General features: G+C 38.3%; 1 protein-coding gene across 3 annotated transcripts in view; it reads left to right on the forward strand.

Annotated features, from left to right (window-relative positions):
* The first annotated feature begins 20,013 nt into the window (after positions 1-20,013).
* WWP1 (WW domain containing E3 ubiquitin protein ligase 1) overlaps positions 20,014-25,346 on the forward strand; it is a 59,987-nt gene continuing 54,654 nt past the window's right edge. For 2 of the 3 annotated variants that reach the window (XM_038128721.1, XM_038128723.1), the window contains exon 1: positions 20,051-20,613. The gene's annotated coding sequence lies outside the window, so the exon portion shown is untranslated. Of the gene's footprint in view, positions 20,614-25,346 lie in introns of all 3 variants that reach the window. The other variant, XM_038128724.1, reaches the window with a different exon arrangement.

Here is a 25,346-nt window from a genome sequence, read left to right on the forward strand (position 1 = left end):
TTCCCAGCACACCAAAGAATTGTCTTTATGTATGCACTAGAGAAAATTATGAAACATGAATGAAAATGCCAACCAAGTCTGTGTCAGTTTTACATCAGACACAAACAACACCAGCTCTGAGCTATTTGAGGACCTGGCTAGGATCAGTAACTAAAAATAGAGGGAACAGTTGAAGCCAGATTGTAGCAGGACAAGATTAATTCTGCTGAAGAAAAAGGGAGGATTTCGAAAGCTTTATAGACATTCTGCCTTCCTACTCTATTCGAAGAATTTGCCCTTTAATCTTTCAAACAGGTCATACCTTGATTTTCCACATGACTTCCCAGTTTCAGGCTGCACAACAGCAAATCTCACTCTTCAGCTGGCTGTTCCTCCAGTAAATATGATAAAGAAATACAATCCATTTCCTGCTGAGTAGACAAAAATTTATATCTGATGTCAACACCCGAGAATTATGGAAAACATTCAGGCATCATGATCTTAAAAACTGACATATAATACAGCTCTCTCTATAATATGTAAATGTGCACATGCATTCATACATAAAAAGTAATATACTTTGTGGGTTTTTTATAAAACCATACTTTTTGAACTGCAAATAACAAATAAAGGGTCATATCCCAGAAAGTTTTATACTAACTTAATGCAGAATTGAGATGATTTTATTACTTTGCTTTATTGTGAATACCAGACAACCTTATATTATTACGTTAAAAAATATTTTCATAGGTTAATTTAGAAATAATTTAGTATGGATTTAGAAAAATTGACTAAAAATTAATAAGTGTATAGGAGAAGAATACAAGTCTTATTTCTATATTATTGCATATATCTTTAGTAGATTCAGCAATTCAGAAAAAATAAAAAGAAACAAAACAGGAATATATTTCCAAGTCTAATCTATGATCAGTGCTTTTATATACCACAAACCATATCACAAAATACTTCACAAACTGAAATGAAGAAAGAAATAGAAAACATTGCCACAAATTTGTAGATTTTTCTATATTTGCATTAAAATTACATGAAATTCTATATATGCATTTAAAAAAATGTTGGGAGCAGAAGAATAACAAAGTCAACTGGTCTGGAACACAGGAACTTAATTAATGCAATTCAGCACAGTGCATGAATACTTTTTCTGTACTGATAAATCAGGCCTCCTTACTCGAACAAAACAAATGAGCTGACTTTCTGCCAAGAATTTTCTGAAGTGATTTGAAGGGGAAAGAATCTGCTCTCCACCCTAAATCATTCTGTGCCAGGGAAGATATGCAGCTGCTGTTGCTACAGTCTGGATACTGTTGGCTCAGAAAGAAGTGAGCAGGAATTGCAGCTTTCATGACTGTGTTGTCAGCAGAACTGGTCTTTAGACTATGGAAAGGACAGCATCAGTTTTGATTGATGCTTTTTTCAAAACAAATGTCTAGATATTTGCCAAACGAGGACAGCATGTAATAGACCTCAATTATATTTAATTCAAGGACAAGCAATCTAGGACTTTAAACTTTTAACTGCTCAAAATCTATCTTTTTCTATAAATAATATATTTTACATTACTCCTTTGTTAGTAAAATAGTCTTCATGCTGGTGTATATATAAATATAAATCTATAGACCTATAAATCTATAAATATAGATATATAAAGTAAAATCATAGAGTTTGCTGAGTTGGAAGGAACCCAATATAAAGAGGATATATAGGCCATATATAATCTCCAACAAGGCCTTATAGTGGAAGTTCAGATCACAGGATCACTACCAAGGGCATCATTAACTTCTTGATGGTAATGTCAACCTATAACACAGGGGAACAGGAAGCAGATGCTTTTCATCTTTTCCCTTTCACCTCTCAACAAGAACTTGTGTTCACACTCTTTAATGGCTAAGCCTAAACAGTGAAATTTGTTCAATATGATTATGGTGGCTATGCCCCTTGGGCTGCATCTTTCATGAGAAATGGAGAGCAGGGCCAGGAATGAGTTCCTGGTGGACTTTGAGAGCTGTGAACCTTTCCTTCCCATTTTTGCCTGAGCTGTATCTCAGGCTTGATGTGCTTGCCATGTGCTCACAAACAGCTGGGCAGCACAGAACTGTGGATGGACCAGGCCGTGGTTTTCCAAGCACTTTCCAGGCTCAATCCCTCCTTCCAGCATGAGTTACTGAGTTAGGCGTCTTTGCTAAGAACTGAAGATTTATAGGATGAATCATATCAGCATGTGGTCATAAGACTTTCTCTGGACTCACAGTCAGCTGACAATAGCAGAATCTCTTGTTCTGGTTCTGTCAATTCCAGCATGACTTTCAGGAAACACCAAAAACAATCCAGAGACAGCTGGCCATTGTTTGGATTTGCATCAGATTTATAAAGCTATTATGATGAATATTACAATAATAGTTTAAACAAGAAAAAAAGGCATAATCCATTGATTTTCTGGACAGCTAGATTGATTTACTGAGAAATGTGGAGAAATACGTAATATAAATCATGGGGAAAAAAAGTGATAAATGACAATAATATCTACCAGGCAGTTAAAACAGTTTACATGACACAAAACATCTTCTCAAACAAACAGAAGTCCATTCAATATATTGGAATGTCTCCCAAATGACAAAGAAAAAATAAAAATGTGATTCAAGAAATAAAAAGACAACGTTCTCAAAGGGAAAAAAAAAATATGTTTATGGCACACTGTGAGAAATATTTGACTATTAGGAATCTATATTCCACAATGATTTTCAGCATTACTTAAGAAACAATGTATTGTCTGAAAGTTAATTACATGTTCTAACTTGCTACTTATAAAATGTAACAGCAAATCAGACTGACTGAAAAGGAACAGGTAGAACTTTCAAGGTCATTGATAAGATAACAGCTGTATATTTTTACCAATCCAGAAAAAGTACACATTCTTATGTAATTAATATTATATTGAAAATGTATGTACTCTTTTTTCTTTTTGTCTCACTGCTTTCTGAAAGTTCTGCTTTGCAAATGATGCATGTACACACACCCACACGCATGTGTCAACTACAGAATTTTCTACTGAGTCACATATCTGCTGTAAACTGAGAGAGCCACCATCAGGTAAATCAATCTAGAACAATGTAAAAGTTGTTCCTTCACAACACCTTTTTTTGTCAGTGAAAATGTGAAAAAACAAAATATTTGAAAGATTTGTAATAAATTCATTGAGGCCAAATAAAACACATTCTTTTTTTGCATTTTCCACTAAACTGATTGAAGCCATTTTCACCATACCACACAGCACAAGAGGCAAATGAGAGCACTCAAATAATTACAAGCCTATGACACCTATGAATTTAAGGTCATAAAAATTCTTTATACATACAACGATGCTTCAGCCAAGTTCAATGGAACCCCATACCAATGTTGCTTACAACCTCTGACTATTAGCCAAAGAACCCAAACAAACTTGAGAATGGCAGAATTTAAAGACAAAAGCTGTCCCTTGTCTGGACAGACCAAGAAACATAAAAAAGGAGGTCACATATTCTCTGCTCTCAGTAGGGTAATTAAAAAATTCAAAAGGTTGAAATCATGCTTTTAAAAGTCTTTCCCCTCAACCAGACCTTTGCCAGAAATGGCTTCATGAAGTGTGTGTGCATATATATATATATATATATATATATATATATATACACCAAAAGACAAGATGGAACCATAATAACTGTTACAAAACCAAAACCTGAGTATTTTGTCTATCATATTTTACATGAAGATGGAGAACTAACACTTTTGGAAATGTGCAGAAGCCAAGGAAGCCAAAATAAAACAGATTAAGTTTATTTATATCAAATACTAGGACTCACATGGATGTACAAAAACCACAAACAAATTACAAATAAGTCTAAACAATTTGTTGTAAAACATATAAAAATATATATAAAATTGTTCTATGTCTCAAAAAACCCCAAACAAATAAAAGACTAAACAAAAGCATATAACTACATACAGCAAAAGCTACTGTAGGTAGTTGTCCTATGGGAATAAATGCTCCAATTGAATTCAGTGGGAGCAGGGTTAGAGCCTCAAGGTGAGTAAATGGCTTTATGGTTTATGTGAAAAACCTGAATCTGTCCTTCAAACTGCTCAGTGTCCTGCAGCAGCCAGGATGCTGTGACAAATATTGTGCCAGGTAGTAACCAGCATGATCACTGTGCCCAGCACATGTCACAGCAGACTGAGCAGCTGACTGAAAAAGATAACATTTTCTCAGAACCCTTAGATGAATTAATGTTGATGACTCCTCATTGGCAGGAGAAAATAGAAGTTTTTCAAACATTATTATCACCACTTGCCTGTCTATGGTCTACAATAGAGTGCTTCTGAGTGGGTGCACTTCAGTTCAGATCCAGAGGTTTGATCATCTGACTAATTAAACAGACCTATTTAATTTAGTTTATGGGATCCAGCTGCATGTACGCTCCTAATTTTGCTCAAATAAACATGCAGAAACCAAACAGGGAAAGCCACTGAAGACAGGGAAAGCCACTGCTTTTAAAGTGCTATTAAAAGTGACTGTCTAAAATAATGTCATGACTTCCATATCAAAGTCTTATTTCTATCATTCCAAAGAAAACAGTCTGTCATTTAAAGGTGTGAGCTTTAGTATTTTTCTCTTAAAACCAGCACTAACAGTTTACAACCTCCACCACGGCAGCAAGGCTGTCACTCTGAATGTCATCATAGCACTGCAACTTTTTTCTTTTACAGTTTTTAGATCAGTCTTGCTATTGAATCATGATAAATGATACAGTTTGTAATTTCATCTCTCAGGATTTGCCCTCACCAAAGGACAAGCCAAGTCTTGCACTAAAACAAACCCTTGCCAAAGGTATTAACTCACAAATCAAAATGCCAGCCTTTCCAATCAGTCCTATTCATTCTAATCCCATGTGCCCTACATGCTATTTTATCTAAGTGTCTTGCAAACCAAGTGTTTCATTGCACAAGGCTTTGAGAAGTGTGGGCCAGACCTTGAACAAACATTCCATCTAGATGTCCAGTCTTACTCTTGAAGTGGGCAGTGCCATATTTCTTGGAATTCACAAAAAAATTATTAAAAGTTACTAAAACAGATCATAGTCATTAATTAAAAAAATGCCACATTTCACATAGTGTGAACTCTACAGCCCTGAACTCTCTTATAGATTTCAGACCTGGCATGAAAAACAGGAACCGGAAAAACAGAAACAATGAACAGGAAATCAAGCAACTAGAAAGATCTTTCTTATCCTTATTGCTTAGGATGCAAATTGCTGTATTTCATATCCATTGAAGTACTTTATGGATGGCATATGCATTTTTAGGGATGGGATATTTATGTGTTTGCTAACTTCTTAAGGACTGCATACAGGATTAATCTCAGAAGCTCCTTTAGAATTCCCCAGGATTTTCAACTCCAAAAGAAAATCACTGCTATGAGAAATTCCATATTGTTCTTAAATATCACCCAAAGAATGGAATTATTCATTATTTGTTTCTACAGGGGACTCAGACAGCACACATCACCTGGCAATCTATATTTCTATGGCAGTACAGGCAGCAAATTACCATTTTATGAAAAACAACAAACTGCTTTTTTTAATGGCAGCTCAGAACAATGCATCTGCCTCATTTTTCAGTATGAAATACACAGATCTGGTTTAATATCCCAAAGTATTTTTGAGAAAAAACCCTATTGCTGAAGCGTTTGCTGCAATTAGTTGTAACTATGGCTATACACTCTGGAAAGGGTGGGAACAGGAGTTTAAAATAGTGACAGCAACCACAAAGGTATAGGATCAATACATGTACAAACTTAATCAGCATTATCTTAATCATGGTTAGTTTAGCTTTAGCTGGAGCTGCTTTTGTTCAAATGTTGATATTGATAATATGGGGAATGAACCATCTGAGCAGAATGATAGAGGACAAAGTTGACCCAGATCTCTGCCTTCTTTCAGGTTTAAACTACTGAAAGATTTTTTCTTCTACTTAGCTTTGAGTTCTTAGGGAATAAAAGTTATAATCCAGTTCCTCATAAACAATGAGCCTCTGAAATGCTGCAGACAAAACTTATTTACCAAACAATACTCACTTGTATTCAAGTAAAGTGATAGCAATTGGAATGTAGACACTTTCAAATATGTTCTACTCCTCTATTTCACTTAAAAAATAGTTGAGATAAGTAAGAAATAGTTGAGATAAGTAAGTATGTAGGTATGTTTCAATTTGTATTGCAATGCCTATAGGTCATAACCAAGATAATGAGTCCCTCCACCCACTATCAGAGCACACAAACTAAGAGCTAAAAACTGTCAGGTGCACTTCAGAGGGTGCCAATAAATTAATAGGTACTGTGTAGAAAGCTCAAGCAAATCAAAATGTATCCTCCACTCAACTAAGCAAAGAGACAGATTGCTGATCAATGGCAAAAGCTAAGATCAGAGCACAGCTATTACACTTCTCAGGAGCATAAGTGAGCAATCCAATTCTGGAACAGAAGGCTGCTCCTAGGTGTAAATGCCAACAACTACATTAACTTCTCAATTAAATCCCTCAGCAGGGAGATCTTGGGATTGGTCTGTGCTGCCAGAGCCACTTCTTTATCTATAGCCAACAGCAAACAAGCTGAAATAGTTTTGGCTGTCTGATGAACAACCCAAGCTCAATGAGATGTCCTAACCAGCATAACTCAGAGGCATGAACTTGCAAGCCTGAGACATTGGAAACCAGATGAAAGTGAGCCCTGAAACCAACACAGTTTAGGTCTCTAGAATTTTTGCAAATGTACACAGTGACTCTGCATTACAGGAAACAACTTGAAGTTGCACCAGTTCCTGCTTTTAAGTGAGTTTAAGCAACTTTTTCACTAATTTGCTCAGACTGAGACAATACTAGGCAAAAGGCAGAAATCCTGCAAGCCAATTAGAAAATTTTAAAGTGAAATGACAGGTGAGTTTGGTTATTTTGAAGAGTCAGAGGCAGAACAAGGCTTGTTTGGAGCAATTTTAGATTCATGTACTACAAGCATGACAGAGTTATGTTTTCAGTGCCAAAGTCCTAATTGGTTTAAGACCTATAAACAAAACACAGTGGAAAAATATTAACACATTAGTGCTGGTGGATCAAAGAACAGAGAGATTTCCCAAGGCCACTTTGGGAAGAGACAAGAACTGAGTGCACATTTCTCAAGTCTTAGCTCAGCATTTCTACCATGAGGTTCTTTTCAGAAGACTTATTTCCCAACAACCCTTACCAATAATGCATAGTCCAACCCCCCACTGAGAGTAGGTCAAATTATCATCAAAGATAACTAACCTGAACAGACTCTGATTTTTCTTTTGCTGTGCTCAACTACCTAAACAAGCTGAGCCCCTCCTTGTAGACCACATTTTATAGATGTCTGATAAAATCTGTTTGTTTGCTCTGGACCCTTTCCAATTAGTACGCATCTTCTGAAGTGCACCAATTAAGATTAGTTTTGGGCACAGCACCAGGCACATTAATGAGAATGATGATTATTAAAAACTCTCTCAAAACATTTCAGTTTGTGCACTTAAAATGTACACAAATAAGCAGAAGGAAAAATAAATAAAACCTTTTGGAACTTTAATTCTCCCTAAAGAGTTCTGTCACCTACTCAACAATGCTGGTAAACAAGGTCAGATCATTACTCAGACAGTATTTGAAGCTACAGAAAGAACAAATAACTGACATATTTTGGCAAAGTCCCACAGCAACCAGAATGGGGACAACGATCTAATTCCACTGAAAGAAAAACAGTTAGACAGTCTGTCTCTACAAAATTAGAAATTCAGAAATATATAGACTGATACCAAAACCTGTCGTAAACCTGAAATATTAAAATTACCTAATCTAATGGTACCGTGGCACCAGTTTAAAAGTGTCTAACTTTATAGTAGTATTGCTTGAAGACAATACTGTATTTGTCTCAAGTAAAGTGTCTGAATTTGAGTGAAAAAAAGAAGCTGTTTTTCAGAAGGAATCTGGTACTGTATACAAGGATAATGTTAGCTGCGATAGGATGATTTTTACAAGATAAGGAGTAGTGCAGACCGAGTCATACTTTGTCCAAATGTGTTTGGGTGCAATTTGTCCTTGGCAAAGAAAAATGATGCTCACTCTCAGACCAATGACTATCTCTAACACAGTAATTTAGGAATCCTAACAGAACTAATACCAAAATTTAGGAAAAACTGTTTATCAGTTCCCTGTTAATAGGATCCACCAACTTAATACAAATTTTGACAGTTCAAAATGGTCATGTATACATATTTACATTCATGGTGCAGGATACAGTTGCACTCTTACCTGGCACAGTCAGGCATGTTCTTCCATTCTAAAGATAAAAAAACCCTCAACAATGAAGGGATCATATCTCAGAACAAGGCAGGACATCAATAAAGTTATTGCTAAGCTGGAAAATACCTTGTTCTGTGGCAAATACAATTTTCTGTCAAGATGAAACTTGTGGAGCAAAAGCCGAAATATTATTTGTCTTCCTAAAGCCATAGCAAAGACTGTTTACCGCCTCCCTACAAAGGATATTCAGGTATCCATGGCCTACACAAAGACATGAGTTATCATTATCAATAAGAACAAATACATTTGGGGTTGTTTCTTGCCACACTAATACAATAATGTGTTTCCACTTTCTTTCAGGCTGCAAGCCACATGAAGTTAATTAACGACCTGTTTTCAAGCTGTAAGTGGAAACAATGGAAAATAAAATTTATCCTAATTTGGGCCCTTTCTGTCTCAAAAAGAACACTGGGTAAAATAAAGCTTAGAAAAGTATGCAACTCATGGAAGCTATGATACTTGATGTATTTCAACTTAATTAATCTTTCTGGCCTTGAAATCCTTGTTGGCTTTTGAAAGCTAGATGTTCAGGAATTATACTACCTTGTTAGAGAGAAGTACATTAGTAAGACAAAGCATTCTGTCAAAAGCACAGAAAGAAAAAAAATGGAATAAACTAATTTTGTGTTAAAAGAGTAATTAAAAAAACAACCCAAGACACCATCGCTGCACATCTTAGTATTTACTTTTAGAAGTCTTCATGAAATTGCCAACATTTTATGCCATCAAGTGGATTACACACATCACAGAAACTGCAACCAGTCAGTTTACTGGCCAGGTTTAAGTCAGTTCTTTTCCTCAATATGTGAAGGACTGAACTCAGTGGAAAAACTCCCTAAGATCAGATGCCTGATCTTTGCATTTGTACTGCCATCTCCTAACAGTGATTTTTAGAAATTGGTGGTTTGTTTTGGTTTGGTTTGTTTTGTTTTCTTTTGCTTTTAATAATGAGAGAAAAACAACAACAACAATTTGTTGTTGAATTTTATATGGCAGATTTTGCATTAAACCGCACAGAAAAACAATGTATTATTAAACTCAAGTAGACATTTCAGGCCAGCAGTACAGGAAAACAGCCCTTTCACAATCAAAGTACTGACAATGCTAAAGGCCAGAAGAGATTTTAATAACTGACCATCATGGGACAAAGAGTCAATTCCACTACTTTATTATTAAAAAAATTAAGCTCCTTCACAATGATCATTTGTCTTGAGTCTTCTGATTGAAGCCTGTCCAGCTTTGTCAGTTATATTTGTTGCAATAAAAAAAAAAAAAATCACATTGACTGCAAGTCAGTTTTGTTACCAACTATTTGTGTGCACGTATTTCAGTATATTAAAAATGACAGTGAAACTTTAGAATCCATATATATCTACATATATATAAAATTTATGCTAGAACTGTATGTTCAAGCTTTGCTTTCTGAAAGAAATTGCTTTCTCATTCCCATTAGAATGTAATTCAGATTGACTGAAAATGCAATTACAAGTTCTTAGTTGTTGTCCAAGTCCTGTGTTTGCTGTTTGGCCACTGTCAGTGCAGCAGGCGCAGCTGCTGAAAAATAAAAGCAATACCTTGGAAACAGCAAAGGCTAAGTATGTGAATCACTCTTATGCATAAAATTTTAGGAAAAAAATCCAATTCTGTTCCTACCTAGAGGGTAATGTAATGGTATAAGGATAGATTTCCATATCTTTGCAGAAAGCCCAAACCATTGTTTGGTATAAGTGAACTATTTCAGAATAATTTCTGAATTATCTCTGCCTCAGAAGGGAGGATTATTTTGCAGAAACATACACAATTTCTTCAGCTTTTTTTACCGTTTCTATTTCAAATAGTGTCTGGTCTCAAACCTTCAGGAGTGTATAAAATGACTCAGATTCAAGGTGATTTACCATTTAAAAAAAGTACGTATCCAAAATCATCTGAGTTCTCACTTTGTTACTACATTAATATTTTATCCCTCCCATTTAATTGAGTTCCACTTTTGTTAGCTTTTTAAAACTAATTTTCTTTGTATTTTCTTTCATGAAATAAATAAGAAAATAAACTAGTATACCAAGAAAAATCAACAAAATTTGTCTGTGACTTTCCTCAATATGGCAACACTAGCATGCTCCTTAACAAAGTTAGTGTGCTACATCTTGGGAAAGAGGAGAGAAAATTAAATACTTATATTTGAGAAAGGTAAGTTAACTCTCTCCCCCTTAATATCATTTTTATTCATAATAAAATCTTTGTCATTAGGAACTTGCTAACTCACATTTCTATATCATTATAAATATTCAGAACAAGTTAAAATGTTTTAGCACTTTCAAATAAACTGTTATTTTACCTAAAGTAGGTATCCAGAAACTTCACTGGATATTCCTGGAAACCCGTTTTTTAGTATTGGCTGGCTTAAATAGAATAATTAACTGTGTGAAAAGAACTACACCAGTCAATATACCTTTCTTCCCTATTTTTTTTTTTTTGAAACAGGGATGAAAATGAGTCATCTTTTTGGGGTTCCAATTTTTTTTTTCTTTTGTAGGTAAAACTGTTTTTAAAATTAACAAATTCCATGCACATACTACTCCATCTAGTTATTAATTTCTTCCTGAATACCAAAGCAGTATTTTCTTTAAATTCTAGAGAGGAAAAATAACGCACCTGGAAAAGAACTATACTGGTGTATATTTCATTGTATGCACATATTGTTTCTCCCTCAGGAACAGCTAGAATTGTCAGCATGAATAATAATGACAATGATAACAATAACGGTTACAGTGATACAAATTTATAATACATTAATATTCTGATTCTGTAATTCCAAAAATCCATTCTCCATCACCTTTCTCCTTTCAACCCTGCTTTCATTTCTCTTTCACCTACAATCCACTGAAGGTAAGAAAAATGATACACAGTACTATTTTATGAAAATAGGAACCATCCCAGAGGCCATATTCATAAAGGAGATGTTTTGTGCACAGTCAGTTCTGTAATTCACTCAGTACTTGGTAGAAAGCCAAAGGAGAGTCCTACAGTTCACACACAGAGACGTGCAAGATAGGACCCACCCTTTAAAAACGCAATTGATCTATCTGAGCATATCTCCCGCATATATCTTTCATATACCCACATATATCTTCCACTTTGCCTGTAGGAATCTCTGCACGTGGTCTTACAAGGTCTTACATCAGACAGAGAAGGTCTTACATCAGACAGAGAAACAACTATGGAAAACCCTGTGTTTTCTAAACTAAAATTCATGGGCTTTTACTCATGGCAGAAGCTCATTTCCCTCTGCAATACCTCAAACAGCTGAACAGGAAATACAGACCTCAACTTAGTTGCATTACATGTAATATTGCCAATATTTTAGTGACCGTGTCACAAACTGGCCCACCGATGCAACAGATATCATCTAATTGAAGGCAGAAGACAAAAAAGAGCACAAAAGCAGCTCTACTTCAAACATGTCTTTTGTCACTCCATCAGATTTGTGCTAAAAATTTTACTTGTTAAGCTGAATGTGCAGTATGTAGAAGAAAAAAGCAATGCATTTTTAAAGGCTTTTAAAGAGCAGCAGTACACTGATTTCTACAGCAAACATTGAAATGTTCTGTATTAATATTTAATTGGTTAAACCTCTCCTGTATAAGTAATAAGAAAAATGAAGTTTTAAAAACAACAATTTCAAAGTATTATTACTCCCATCTAAAAGATTTAAAATAGCAGATTACATTTACATAAGTATAAATTTTATATCTCATTTTAAAACATAAAACATGCACAAATTGCAAGTGAAATTTTTAGAGCGATCTGGGGACAATGTGTCCCAGAGGCATTAAAAGAGAATAGTAAGGAAATCAAAAGTGGAAAAGATAAACATTTCCTAGTTTATTCCCATTATGAGTTTAAACAGTCATGGAAGGAAGGGTTTATCAAGATTGCCATGTTCTACCAAGGAGGTGCATTGTCCTAAAACTGAAATGCATTTAACTGTAGTAAACACTGGGATTACTCAGAAAGAAACAAACAGTACTGTACTGTAAATAACTGGCAAAAAAAAGGACTTCCCCAAGCTGTTAAAACACATACATGAATTTATAAGTCTATTTTATTACTAGTATACATACAATACTGTAGTCTAATTCTTATGTCCAGCTGAAGAGGGGATTTTCAGAGGCAAAAAAAGTTCTAGGGCTTGAGAAACAAAAAAAGCCTGCAGGTAAGAATCCAAGAAAGATCTGAAAGGCAGATCAGAAGAAAGCTGAGGTTCAAGATATTTGTTTTTCCTTAGAATAAAAGAAAGTCGTGGCAAGAGTTCAGCACAGAAGTTCAATAAGCACATAGTCTATATTAAAGGAAGAGAGAGCTCTCAGCTCTTAAAAAAGCGTGAACACTGTACAAACCACTGCAATGTTAAAAGAAAGAATATATGGCTAAGTCTCAGACAATACGAATTTGAAGATTTCAATTTCTTAGTTTTTCTGATTAATTCTCAGAGAAGGTTCAACAAAAGACAAAAACAATTTGCAGCTCAAACTGATGGCTGACTGGTTCACTTAGGCCATGCTCTGACAAAGAACATACACAAATTACATTCACTTGATCATTTTCAGTTATGCAACCTAAATAGGGCAATAAAGGAAAAAGGACATAGCGTTTCTTACAACAACCAAAACCTTGATTCTCTGACTGGGATCTCTAGATCACTACATATCTCAACATTTTCAACTGAAGGAGCACTTAATCTCTGGAAGCAAAACAAATTCAAAAGCTTACTGTGCCGAAGTACTCACAATGGCCTTCTTTCAGAGACAAGTAAAAATAAAGGTAAAAAAAATTAACCTAATTTTCATTCTCTTCTTCCCTTCTGCTTATATTTATGAGAGAATATGGCTGTGCAGGAATGTCTGGTTTTGACTGGCTTTTTGAGCTCCCTTTTGATTTTTATTGACCATCAATTACCCACAGACTATGGGCTGCATAGCATTGCTTTAGGTAGTGCTGCAATTAAACCACATCACCCAGTGAGCACTGGAACTAATGAAGCTTGGTCTCTTAAAGATTTGTTTTTCATGGTTGATTGACTTTGGTGCCTAAGAATGCAAACTCCAACTGAAGCCTTCTCTTATGGTAGGCATTTATAAGGGCTGGCCGGTTTATTGTTTACTCTCTCCCTATTCCCCATTCTCCAGTGGTTTATAGTGTGCAATTTAATGATGTAGCTTTTCCTTTGTCTGCAGGCCTTCCAGGGAACATTTACAGAAGCTTTCTACTATACTCTGCCATCTATTTTCTCAAGAAAAAAGAATTTATCAGATTTACTAGACATGTTTGAAGTTGGCCTGTGAAGTCAAAAAAGTTATTATGGAGATTTAAGGGTAATTGCACAGACTTGGTAAACATGCATCATCCTTCCATGTGAATTGAGGATAAAATAACTTGCCATACTCTGATTTTTTTTTTTCCAAAACTCATTGAAAATTTATTGGTGAGAAAAAATGCAAAATATTGCCACTGGAATATGAACAGAATAAACCAAACTATTTGCCTTCTCTTATTTAAATGCCCTCCCCAAAACTCATGTCTTCCAAACAACCCTATTCTCTTCCATTCTTCACCTCAAGGTGAGCTGCTGTGCTCCCACACTCTTCTGTGACTTACCACTTCCACTGGGATTGGAGTCCCTTATTCTCCATTACCTGTCTCTGACTCATCTCAGGCACCTAAGCCACATTCAGATTACTCAATATTTGTGCTGAACCTCAGCCCTACTTCCAAGCCAGGAGGGCAGGCACACTCAAAAAAGGTAACCCAGTACACAACAAGAGACTTCCAACAGTGGCTCAACATTTATCTGCTACAATTTCAAGACAGAAGTGAGTTTACATTAATTTCAAGCTATTATCAGTGGGAAAACAGTCCTTGATTAAAAGATAATTATGTTTTAGCTGTCTTTCAAATACATTACAATATGTTGACTAAAAATCTAAGGTTTCTGATTTTAGAGAAGACTGTGAAGCACCAAACCTAAAGGAAATTACAACACAATCTCATTAGAATATAAAATGAGATGTATTGGTTTGTAAATTTCCTCCCCACCCCCCCAAAATAAATCTAACACTCTGTGCTGCTAAGAGATAGCACAGAAACAACAACCCTTTGACAAGTTGTCATAGTTTTTTTAGGATTTGGCACACAAACCCCTAGACTTACAAGAAAAAAGCAATAAATTGATTGCTGATTCACTAATGTCTCAATGATGATTAACAGATCTGAAAAGCGGACAGTATCAAGGTGTAGAAATTACTGTATTCAAGATTACATTTTGGAATACATTTGTACACCAAAAAAATACATTTTTTTGGAACACAAAAAAACCCCCATTTTTTTGGAACTGTAGATGAAAATCATTGAGTTTTAACCCCTCAATAATTAATTAATTCTTTAAAAATTTTAAACTTTTGAATTAACAATTTTTGGTCTTGGAAAAAGGTGTACAGAGAAGGTGTATCTCCTTTTAATTCCAAATTTTTAGACAAAGAAACCAATATTGTCTAAATCCAGAGGCAAGCAAATTTATTGATTCATACTAACTAGAGTCAAGTTTTTGCAATTTTTCATTTTAATTTCTCCACAATATTGCTTTAAAGACTTACTCATTTTAATGCAATCAGACACCAAATTGTTGTAAGGAATCAAGTTAAATTAAGTGTACCCAAGGTGATTACTGTAATGTGTTATTTACACTACTACATATACAAAACCCCTTATATTACAAACTCAAACATGATTGTGCCAAATATTGCACACATAATAGCAGAATGCATATCTCACACCTTAAATGAGAAGCAACATATGCATACCTCTGACAGATGGAAGGAAATAAATAAATTGGACTAAATAATTGGATGGTGCAGAAACCAAATTCCTTAACCATTGTGGACCTGGAGACTTTAAATTATATACAGTAAAAAGTGACTAAAGTAGGATTGTACTCTAAGTGCAACATCAAAAAAACCCCACATAACAACATAGGGACAAACCCTTATCTCTAACTTAGCATATAAATAAGATATTTTGTAAGGACAACATATGTTTAAGGTATAATATTACAGACACAAGCATGTGTATATGTCAAACATACACGTAACTATATTCATTCTGCTTTCAGAACATAACAACCATGGAATCTGGGAGAGCAATATGAGAAGACTGACAGAATGCCAAAAGTGCAGTTATAGGGAGTGTTTATTGTCCTGGAACAGGAGCCAATATTGTGCATTGAAAAACCATTGATTAAAATGTCTGAACACTGTTGGGAAGCAGGACCAGAAACTAAAACTTCCCAGCTGCTCTAGCGCATGTTCCCTAGCTGCTGAGTTGTCCGGCATTACTCGGCTGCATTACTTCAGTGCGCCTCTGCAAAGCTCCATAAAGCTGGCACAGGAAGGATACTCCTGGTCCCAAATGAGATAGCACTAATTGGTCACAGACTGACAGGAAAAGAGAGATTGGTTGGAGTTTAGGAGGGCAGAGAAAACACAGATTGTTTTAGGTTCTGAGCTCTCCAACCATGACACTCCAATGCTGGGTGATCACTGCTACCATGTTTCTCCTGGCTTCTGTCCTCACTGTAACTTCTGTACTCTGTACTGGTTTCAGATCTTTTCTGTACTGGATACAACTTTAACCACACTTGCCTGATTCACCCTTCCACGGATCTTAGGTGACACATCACCCATCACCTGGACCCCAAACAAATTAGGCATAAGCCAAGTAGTATTTTTTTCACTGCAATGAAGACATCAGGTGCCTGTTGCCAACTCCTACGGATACAGAGTACATCCACTGGCACACTTTGGTGACTACATCTACAGGGTTTTGTGGCTTGTGCCACAAAAAGGTAAAATTGATGTTTTATCTAAACCACAATTCAGGTGCCTAAATGCTTTTTTGAATATGGTCCAAAGAAACTTGTCCAAAATTTTTCTTACCCTGCATGAGTTTTGTAATAATAAATCTCCATGTAAAAAAACCAAAAAACAACAATTACCAAGGAAATTTTCCCTCTACTCTCATTAGATACATTCCCTCCCCCCCCCCAACCCCTGCCCCAATTTAGAAATTAGGACTGAATAAGCAATCAACATAACCATTTGCATTTAAGACTTGTATTATAAAACTTTGCTCATTTCAAACAGAAACCACACTGACTAGTTTTGCCTGCCTTTGCTCAGGTGAAATCAGCTTTCATTAGAGTCTATTAATGGCAGAAAGCTTTGGTTTCAGCCTGATGTTTTACTACTGCATTACTGTTAAGGAAGTTAGATCATTACTCTTCACTTACACTTTTCTATAGAAGTTTTTAAACTCTTCTGCAGTATTTGCAATATTCAGGGATTATAGTTTAACACAAAGCTTTCACAAAATGTTAGAGAAATCAAACACAAACAGAAATGCAAATAGATGGTATCGTACAGTAATTTTATGGGCTGTGAAAGCCATTAATTTGCAATTGTACTGGTTTACTGCCTATTGAGGTCTACAAGAGTTCTCCAGAAGTATAAATTAAACAAAACTACTGTCACTCAGACTTTCCAATTAAAGGCTAGCAGAGCTCACTGCCACTCCTGTTTGTTCAGCAACAACAGAGAAACAATTAGTGAAAAGGTAAGATACAATTCCAGCCACTGGATATATTCCAGTCTATTAAAACCTAGATACTGCAATAGCCTGTCTGAAAATCCATGCTTATCAAATGTACATTGTTCGAGTATGCCAGAGAAGATCTATTAAAATCTGATGATAAACCCAGTATATTCTGGAGTCTGTTTTATAGAGATTTGTTCTGAATCCAAGTTCTCCAAAACTCTCCTTACTTTGTAAAGAATAAAGGAAAAAAAACGTCAGAAACACACAAGGAGATGCTGTCAAAATCTTTCACTAGTATCATAAATCACTATCTCAGGAATGTTGTGTATAGAAAGTACTCTTACATTTATTTCAATCTTCATGCAGACCCTCTTGCAAAATTCCAACGTTGGTTGATTTGTTTTGGTAAGTTTAGTGGCTTATCAAACTTTACCTGAGGTCAGCTTCTCTAAAGGGATAGTGAAGGGGTTAATAAAAACTCTTTTATTTCACCCTACAAAGAGCAAAGCTCCAAGGTAACAAGGACTCCAGAACTGCATTAATTCCTGCTAGCCTTCAGCACCGTATGGTAGGGTCTGTAATATCTTTTGGCCAAAAGAAAGAAGAAAACAAGCAAACAAACAAAGGTGTTTATCTGCAAAATTAAGAGAACTGTATTTGCACTTTCTCAGGTATAAGTATACACGTATAACTCTGTAACTTGAATGTTTTCAACAAGCTGTCAATGCATGGCTTTTAACCATTAAGTGTTTAATACTATCAGGGGACTGGAACGTGAGGCGGCTCTTCTATGCAGACAGGCAGAGAGCATTGGCATTGTTCAGCCCGGAGAACAGAAGGCTCTTGGGAAACCTCATAGCACCTTCTAGTGCCTAAAGAGGCCTACAAGAAAATCAGAGAGGGACTTTTCACCATGTATATGTAGAGATAGGACAATGGGGAATACCTTTAATCTGAAGGATGGTAGGTTTAGATTAGGTATTAGGAAGAAATTCTTTACTGTGAGGGTGGTGAGACACTGGAACCTGTTGCCTAGAGAAGTTGTGGATGCCCCATCCCTGGAAGTGTTCAAGGATAGGTTGGATGGAGCTCTGAGTAAAACCTGGTCTAGTGGAAGGTGTCCCTGCTCATGGCAGGGAGGGTGGGGAACTGGATGAACTTAAAGGTCCTTTTCAATCTAAACCATTCTATGATTCTATGTTTCTATTACCTACTGTTCTAAAAGTAGTCAGAATTATTGAAAAGGTTTTATAAGACATTTAAAACCAAACTTGTGGCATTAACAAACTTGTGACATTTTGCATTCATTAGGGTATCAAATGTCTTTTAAGATGGAAGACTACTTGGAATGTCTCTGTTCCCCAGAGTGAGGCAAATGTATGACAAAATTTATTTTGAAACAGGGAGGAGGGAAGCCAGAGAAGCCCATAACTTGTCTACAGAGTATTAAGTAACTACACACTTTTCATACTTCATAAGGCCAGAAATAAGCACTTAGAAATTTGGCACATATACTAAGAAGTAATGCTCATGCGTTCCATGAAGTATCAGCATCAGATTACTGATATTAGTAACAAGCAAAGTTTTATAGAAGAAAAATGAATATCTTCTGCAAAGACCAGAGATAGAATGTTGCCATGTACACCTTCACCCACCCTTTGCAGCTGGGAATATAACACTACATTCATTTCAATTAGATTGCTTTACACTAGAAAAACAAACAGTCAGGAAAGTGAGATGGAGCTCATTACCACACTCTGGAAGTGCTACCAAAATATTGTAAAAGTGGTTCCTTGTAGTAAGCAAGTTCCTAATTTTGGAGAATCTCAGAACTAAAGAGGGACTCTGGTTTTCTTTAAATATAAGTTTTAATTGTTGTAGAGAAAATAGTACATGCTGAATTCTGCAAATCAGATGGATTAAGTTGGTTAACTAGCAACTAGGTTGCTAACTGCATCCATCTCATCTTACTGCCCATGCCAGATTTTGTGAGTGTAGAGCTCATATATTCTGTTACATTTGCTGTGTGAAGAAGCTCAAACCATCACAGTTTTCAGTCACTTGTACCAGTATTACCAGTCAAGAGAAGACCAGTATTTTTACTCTACAATACTCTAAAATACTTTTAAAGCTGAACTTTAAATATTGTTTCCTTTCCAAACTCTGTTTGGAAACTTTGTTTTCCTGTAGATTTTGTAAGAAGAATGAATAGGTTGGAAAGTAGTACTTTTGAGAGCATTCCTTTTATTTCCTGAAGGAATTTACATGCCCAAATCAGATTGCTGGGCCCCATGTTGTTTTTTAAGAATAATGAAATACCAGACGTTGCTGAAAGTTGCTTCAGGGCCTCATACTGTAAGCTTTTGTTCCTTTCAATTAACAGTAGTGCTGGACTTTCTGAGACAACCACTCAAAGGCCTTGTTCATGCCCCAAAGTTCATGCTATCACTGCCTCCACAGCGTTATGTTGTACCGTACGAAGACAAAGCTTCATTAATCTTTAATATAAGACACGACTTCAGCTCCACATATAACTACTTTTGGGTTTGTAAATCCGCAGGGGAGGCCTCTGGCTCCTGCCAGGGGACAGCCGGCCCCGCGCCCATGCCGGGGCTGTCGGAGGTGCCGCCGGACGGGCGGTGTCTCGCCCCGCGGCGGGGCTGCTCCGCGCCGCTGCCGAGGGCTGCGCGGAGCTGCTCTCCCCTGCCTGCATCCGTCCGCCCCAGAACGGGAAGGGCCGCGTTACTCAGAGAGGCAGAAGAGGCTCGGCGGTGGAGGACGGGGACCAGCCAGGGGGATCACGGGCAGGGGCTCCTGTCACGGCGGCAGCAGACGCTCCCGCCGGGGCACAGGAGCCCGCCCTGCCCGCACGGCCGGGAAGGGAGGGCGGGAGGCGGGTGGAGGAGACACCCCCGCCTTTATCGCTCGCACGGCACCGGGGTGTGCTGGCTCTCCGCGCCGCAGAGGAGCCTTGTCGGGGGACAGCGACTTGCAGGAGCCCTCCTTATCCTGCCCCAGCAGGCTCTGTACCGCGGACCGTGCCCCGGGGCTGCAGCCCGGCCCCGCCTCCCCCGAGGTCGATTCCGTGCTCTCGGCTCTTCTCCCCGCCGCGGCGCCCGACTTGGTTCAGCCCGGGGCAGGCGCTAGGAATAAGCCCTGTCCCCTTTGAAGCGCCTCGGTTCAGGCTCGCCTCTTCCCTCCCACCGCCGCTGCGCACTCCTCGGTCCCGACTGGGCCCTCCCGCCGGGGCGGCTCCAGCGGCTCCGGCTCCAGCTCCACAAGTTCCTGCTGCCCGTGCCCCGGGCGCGCGCACGAGGCTGGCCCGGCCGTCGGGGGCGCCGGGCGGGAGCAGCGGGAGCGGCAGCGGGAGCGGTGCCGGGAGGGGCGGGAGGAGGGCTGTTGTGCGGGAGCCGCCGATGCCGCTGTGAGATGGCATCATTCTGCGCGGCGGCGGCGGCGGAGCGCGGCGCGGAGGGGTGAGGAGCCGCCGCGGCGGCGAGGAAGCGAAGAAGAAGAAGAAGAGAAAGGTGGAAGGAGAGAGAAGGAGGCGGCAGCAGCTGTGAGGCTGCGAGCACGGTAAGGGCACAAAACAGGCTGTGCCGCAGCCGCTTTGGTTTGCGGTCTGGCCCGGCAGAAACACGGCTGCCGTCCTCGCTGCTCGCCGCCGCTCGGCCGTGGGCAGCCGGGGGGGTGGGCGCTGCACGGGTGCGATCTGCCCCTGTCACCGAGGGGCGGGGAGGAGGGGAATGGGCGTGGGGGCTAAAATGGCGAAGGGAGCCGTAGTGAGGTCTCGGTCTCCCCTTTCCGGCACTTCCACTCGTCGCACCCCTCGGGCTCTACTGGCGGGGGGCGGCGGCTGTTGCTTCTCCCCTCCCGATGCCTCACAATTCGGAGAATTGCTGTTTCCCTGCTGTCTCCCACTCTGGCTCGCGTCTGGACAGGGCTGAGGGCCTCTGGGCCCGCACCTGGCGAGGGGAGGGAGGGTCGGGGCTGTGCTGAGCCTCTGTCTCTGTGGGGCGGGGGGAGAGGGAGGGGGAGTGTCGCCGGTGTCCGGTGTCAGGCGAATAACCTTGTTTATTCCTGTCTACGGCCTTTGCGAGGGTGACTGGGGGCTGAGTCGTGACCTGTGTCAACGCTGAGTGGATTGCGAGAGGCTTTAGTGGCCAGGAGTCAGTGAGGCAGCTCCACGGCCGGCCCTGGCTTGCTTATGTGCGGGGTGAAAGCAGAGAAGAAGGATATTGTTATGTTCACCTTCCTTTGGTGAAGCCGGGGAGGGAGGAGGTGAGGAGCCGTGTCCCCTCCCCGGTGCGCTGCTGTCGCCCCTCACGGTGCCAGGGGCAGGGAACTCGGGGTGTTCTCGGGCAGCGCTCAGGTTTTAGGGTCTGCTCGTCTCTCGGGGTCCCTGTGATGGGTGTTTGGCTGAGCTGACTGTGTGAACTGAAGACCTCAAAAGACCTGTTTGTGTCGTTTATTTTTGTTTATGTTGTTGCAAAATGTTACAACTCAATGTGTTTATTTACTTGATTTTATTTGTAGTTGTCTTATTCTTGGAATGATACCAATTCTCATCCCAGTTTAACTAGGATGATCTAGCTCTGCTTCCAGATCTATAAATGTTTAAACTGTACATCAAAGAGAGAAAAGTACTTAACACCATCTAATTATTTTAATGGGAGCCCTTCGATGTTTGGGTGAAACTGTAAAAAAAAAGGTATTCATATTTCAGTTGCATTTTCACAGGGTGGCTGTGTCTTCTAAAAAGTAATCAGGATGCTGTGCATTGAAAAAAACCTCAGGTTATGCAAGTTTAATAATACTGGTTTACTAGGAGATGCAATCACTGACTGCAGGTAGCTGGGTTAAATATGGTCATACCTGTGAAAGACAATATGATCTTCATAGTAATAAGTCTACTCTTAAAATTGGTACACTGGTTTAATCTTTGCAATGTAGAAACAAAGGGACTGATATTGGCTGTGATAAAGCTTTACTAACTTGAACTGGTTATATATTTAAAAAAAAATTCTATACTGCCTTATGTGAGTCTGTGTTGGTCAAGGTCTAAACTGAAAAAACTATTTCTGGCCAATTTAAATACTAATAAAGATTAAATAAATTACTTACAGAAAAATCTGAGAATTTTTCATCCTTTTGAGAAAAATTTTACAGCTGCAAAAGCACAATTTACTTGGATTCATGATAAAAATGCTTTCAAATGGGGCAACTAGAAATACTTTTGGTTGATGCTGCTTGTGAACTTGTGGGTTTAGAATCCCTTTATCACCTCTTCAGAGTGGATTTTGAGCTATATTTTAAAGTCTAGTCCTGTAAGTGCTTCTAGCTTGAGCAGCTTAGTACTATCCGTGGACTTTCCTCAATGACACTGTAGAATAATTCCCTTAAATACAAAATTATACTTGAAAGCTTGAGAGCTTTGGGACTGATTTATTCTCTTGGTATGGGGCACTTTGTTACAAAAAGAATATGGATTATTTTTATTTGTAAAATAGTTTGCATTTGTTGCTAAATATCAGTGAAAAAACACTGTAAATCAGCCATTATGTTTTTGTTAAAAGGTTTTCAATAAAGTTTAAATAATCACTTTGCCTACAAGTGATTCGTAAATCACAGGAATACTGATGGAGTTCAGAGCCAACCCCTTTTCATGAGTCTGTGGAACCCTTGGAAGGAGAAATGTCTGCTAGTTTTACTGCTTTTCGTCTTCCTTTTTATCTTTCAGTAAGAAGTTGGAAATTTTGATAAGTTGGAATTTCTACCCACTTCCCTGTTGTTTTTCATGAAAGAACGTGTGTGGGGAGAGAGATTCCTTCTGGGTTTTGACAGGAAGAATCAGGGAGTTGATATCACGTTCAGTTTCTTCCTACTTCCTATGCCATTAAAACATTAGACTTGAAAACTAAGGTGCCATGAACAAAATATCATGACCTAAGCCATGTCTGTTAATTGGAAATGGCTTCTCTTTATGCACTTAAAGCAAATACTCCTTTGTTAGCTTAAAAAAACCCCTGCAACCTAAATCCCCCACAAAAAACCCCAAGTTCATTTTAGAATTGAGATAATGAAGTGTGAAGGCTAGGTGAGGTAATGAATGGAGTGATAACCAAAATAAGTGCTTGCTGCAAGCTGTCTTTAAGTGATTCTTGTAAGCTACTTTTAGCTGTGTTAAAAAGACACTTTTCTTATAGACTGAAAAGGAGTGAAATTACTGATAAAAATGTTCTGTCTTTTAGGCAAGCCTGGTACTGCACTTGCCTGCTTCTGCAGAGTGTAACATTCACCTTAATTAAAAAAAAAAAAACAAAAAACAAAACCAAAACAAAACCCCTTCTGGCTCTGCCAGAAAATGAGCTGCATAGTGACTCAAAATCAGAAAAGCTGCTCCAGTGTGCCTGTAATAAAGTATGTGAACTGGGGCAGGATTCCCCAGTTTCTATGGTAGTGTCATATTAGCAAAAATCCTGTTATTTTTCCTGTCCTTGCGAAACTTGTAAACCAGAACTGCTGAAGTCTTCATTTGAATTCTGAGTTATGCAATACAGTGACACTCTTCTATATTCTTAGGTCTGTGTCCCAATGCAGGCAGTAGGAGCTGGTTACGTCCAGGCCCTTCTTTCTAAGTTTATTGCCATTGCATTAGTAGACCTCTTTCTGTGTTGGTGTTCATTCAGATTTACTGCGGTACTGGAGTTCTCTGGTGGTTACATAAAGTGGCCATAGGTAAGGATCATTGGATGTACTGGAGGTGTCACCACTGTTTCTTCAAGAAAATTAATATAGTTGGAAAGAGAGATCTCCTCTACTTATCAGCAGGAGCTGGGAGTGTCCAGAAGAGGCATTTCAAAGGCTTGTAGAAAAGATGTAGTCTTAGAGTGGTGCACCCTCTTTCCTCACCCTGGCCCTCCCCCCTGGAGAACACTGACATGGCATAGTTTTTGCTAAAATTTGCTAAGATACCTTTAAGAGATAGTAAGAGGGAGTTTTTGGTTTTAGTTGCTTTTTGTAAGTGAAAAGCTCTAATCACTGCTGCTTGTGATGTGTATTAGCTGTGTTTGAGGAGCTGCTGGTTTAATCAGAAGCGTATTTAAGTTTAGCTCTGTTTTCCAAGTGTAGTGTTGCTTTAGAGAGAAACAGTGGAGTTCCAGGGAAGCCGTCAGCTGTCAGAGTGGTTATAGGATGTCAGAATTGTTCACAGGGGAGAGTGCTAGGTTGTTTTTTTTTTTTTTTTTTTTTTTTTTAATTTCTTAGCTTTGCAGGGGAAGTATATCAGGAAATCCTTTATGTTTCTTTTACATATAGGTCTACTAATTATTGCACATATAGTAAGAAGCAATTAATTATTGCAGGTTTACATGACTGTACTCCTGTAGTTCTATAGCAACCTATGTATGACAAAGAAACAATTATATTTTGATTCCCTCTCCCCTCGCCAGTGTTGTCAAATCACTTTTAAAATGCTGTTAAAAGAGAGTATTGCTTTGTATTTAACTTAAATTTTTAACTTTAACTTAAAAATTCTACTGATTTTGAAGAGTCAACTGAAGTTTACTCAGCTGGTTGTGCTGCTTCATAATGGTTTTTGACTAAAATAAAGTCATCAGTAGAATTGGAGTGAAGCACGTGTTTAGCAAAGCAGATTACGTTCTTCAGTTTTTATTAACCACCATTTTTCTTCTCATTGGAGTATGTTAGATATGCTTATGTTGTGCTTTAAGTGGCTAGCATCTGAGCATACTTAAATGTAACCAGTTCAAAACCTGAATATTTTTTTCTGAATAAAATTATCTGTTACACAGTAGGACAATCTCTTGATTTGTTTTATGTGTAAATGGCATTGAGAATGCAAATGCATATTAGTAACTGACCGCTCAAGTAGTTCAAACAGCATAGAATTACTCCCATCTACTTTGATTCAATTGGGATTTTAGGCATATTTTGCAGGATATTGTCTTGAAGATAGAAGAAAGCAATTTAAAAACTGATGAGAAGAGGAAGTCAGATTTTAAAGATAAGCAGCAAAATCATTCTGGTTTATGCATTTAAGTGTCTTCACCTTGCAGCCTGAAGTGGGCAGAGGAGAGCTCTCATCTGTGCTTCTGTGAGCATAGAGAGCAATAAACAGGATACTCTGCACACATTTCTCATTACTGGGGTTTTTAACCCAGATCTTGTGCTATATGATCTGAATGCAGCCAGAGATTAGCAGAAGAATCCTTTAAAAAAGGAAGCAACTAAAAACTTTTACCTGTTCCTCCTATAGGTGGGTGAACAGCATAGGAGGACTTTGGATT

The sequence above is a fragment of the Motacilla alba genome, chromosome 2 (assembly GCF_015832195.1).
Source record: "Motacilla alba alba isolate MOTALB_02 chromosome 2, Motacilla_alba_V1.0_pri, whole genome shotgun sequence".
NCBI lineage: Eukaryota > Metazoa > Chordata > Aves > Passeriformes > Motacillidae > Motacilla > Motacilla alba.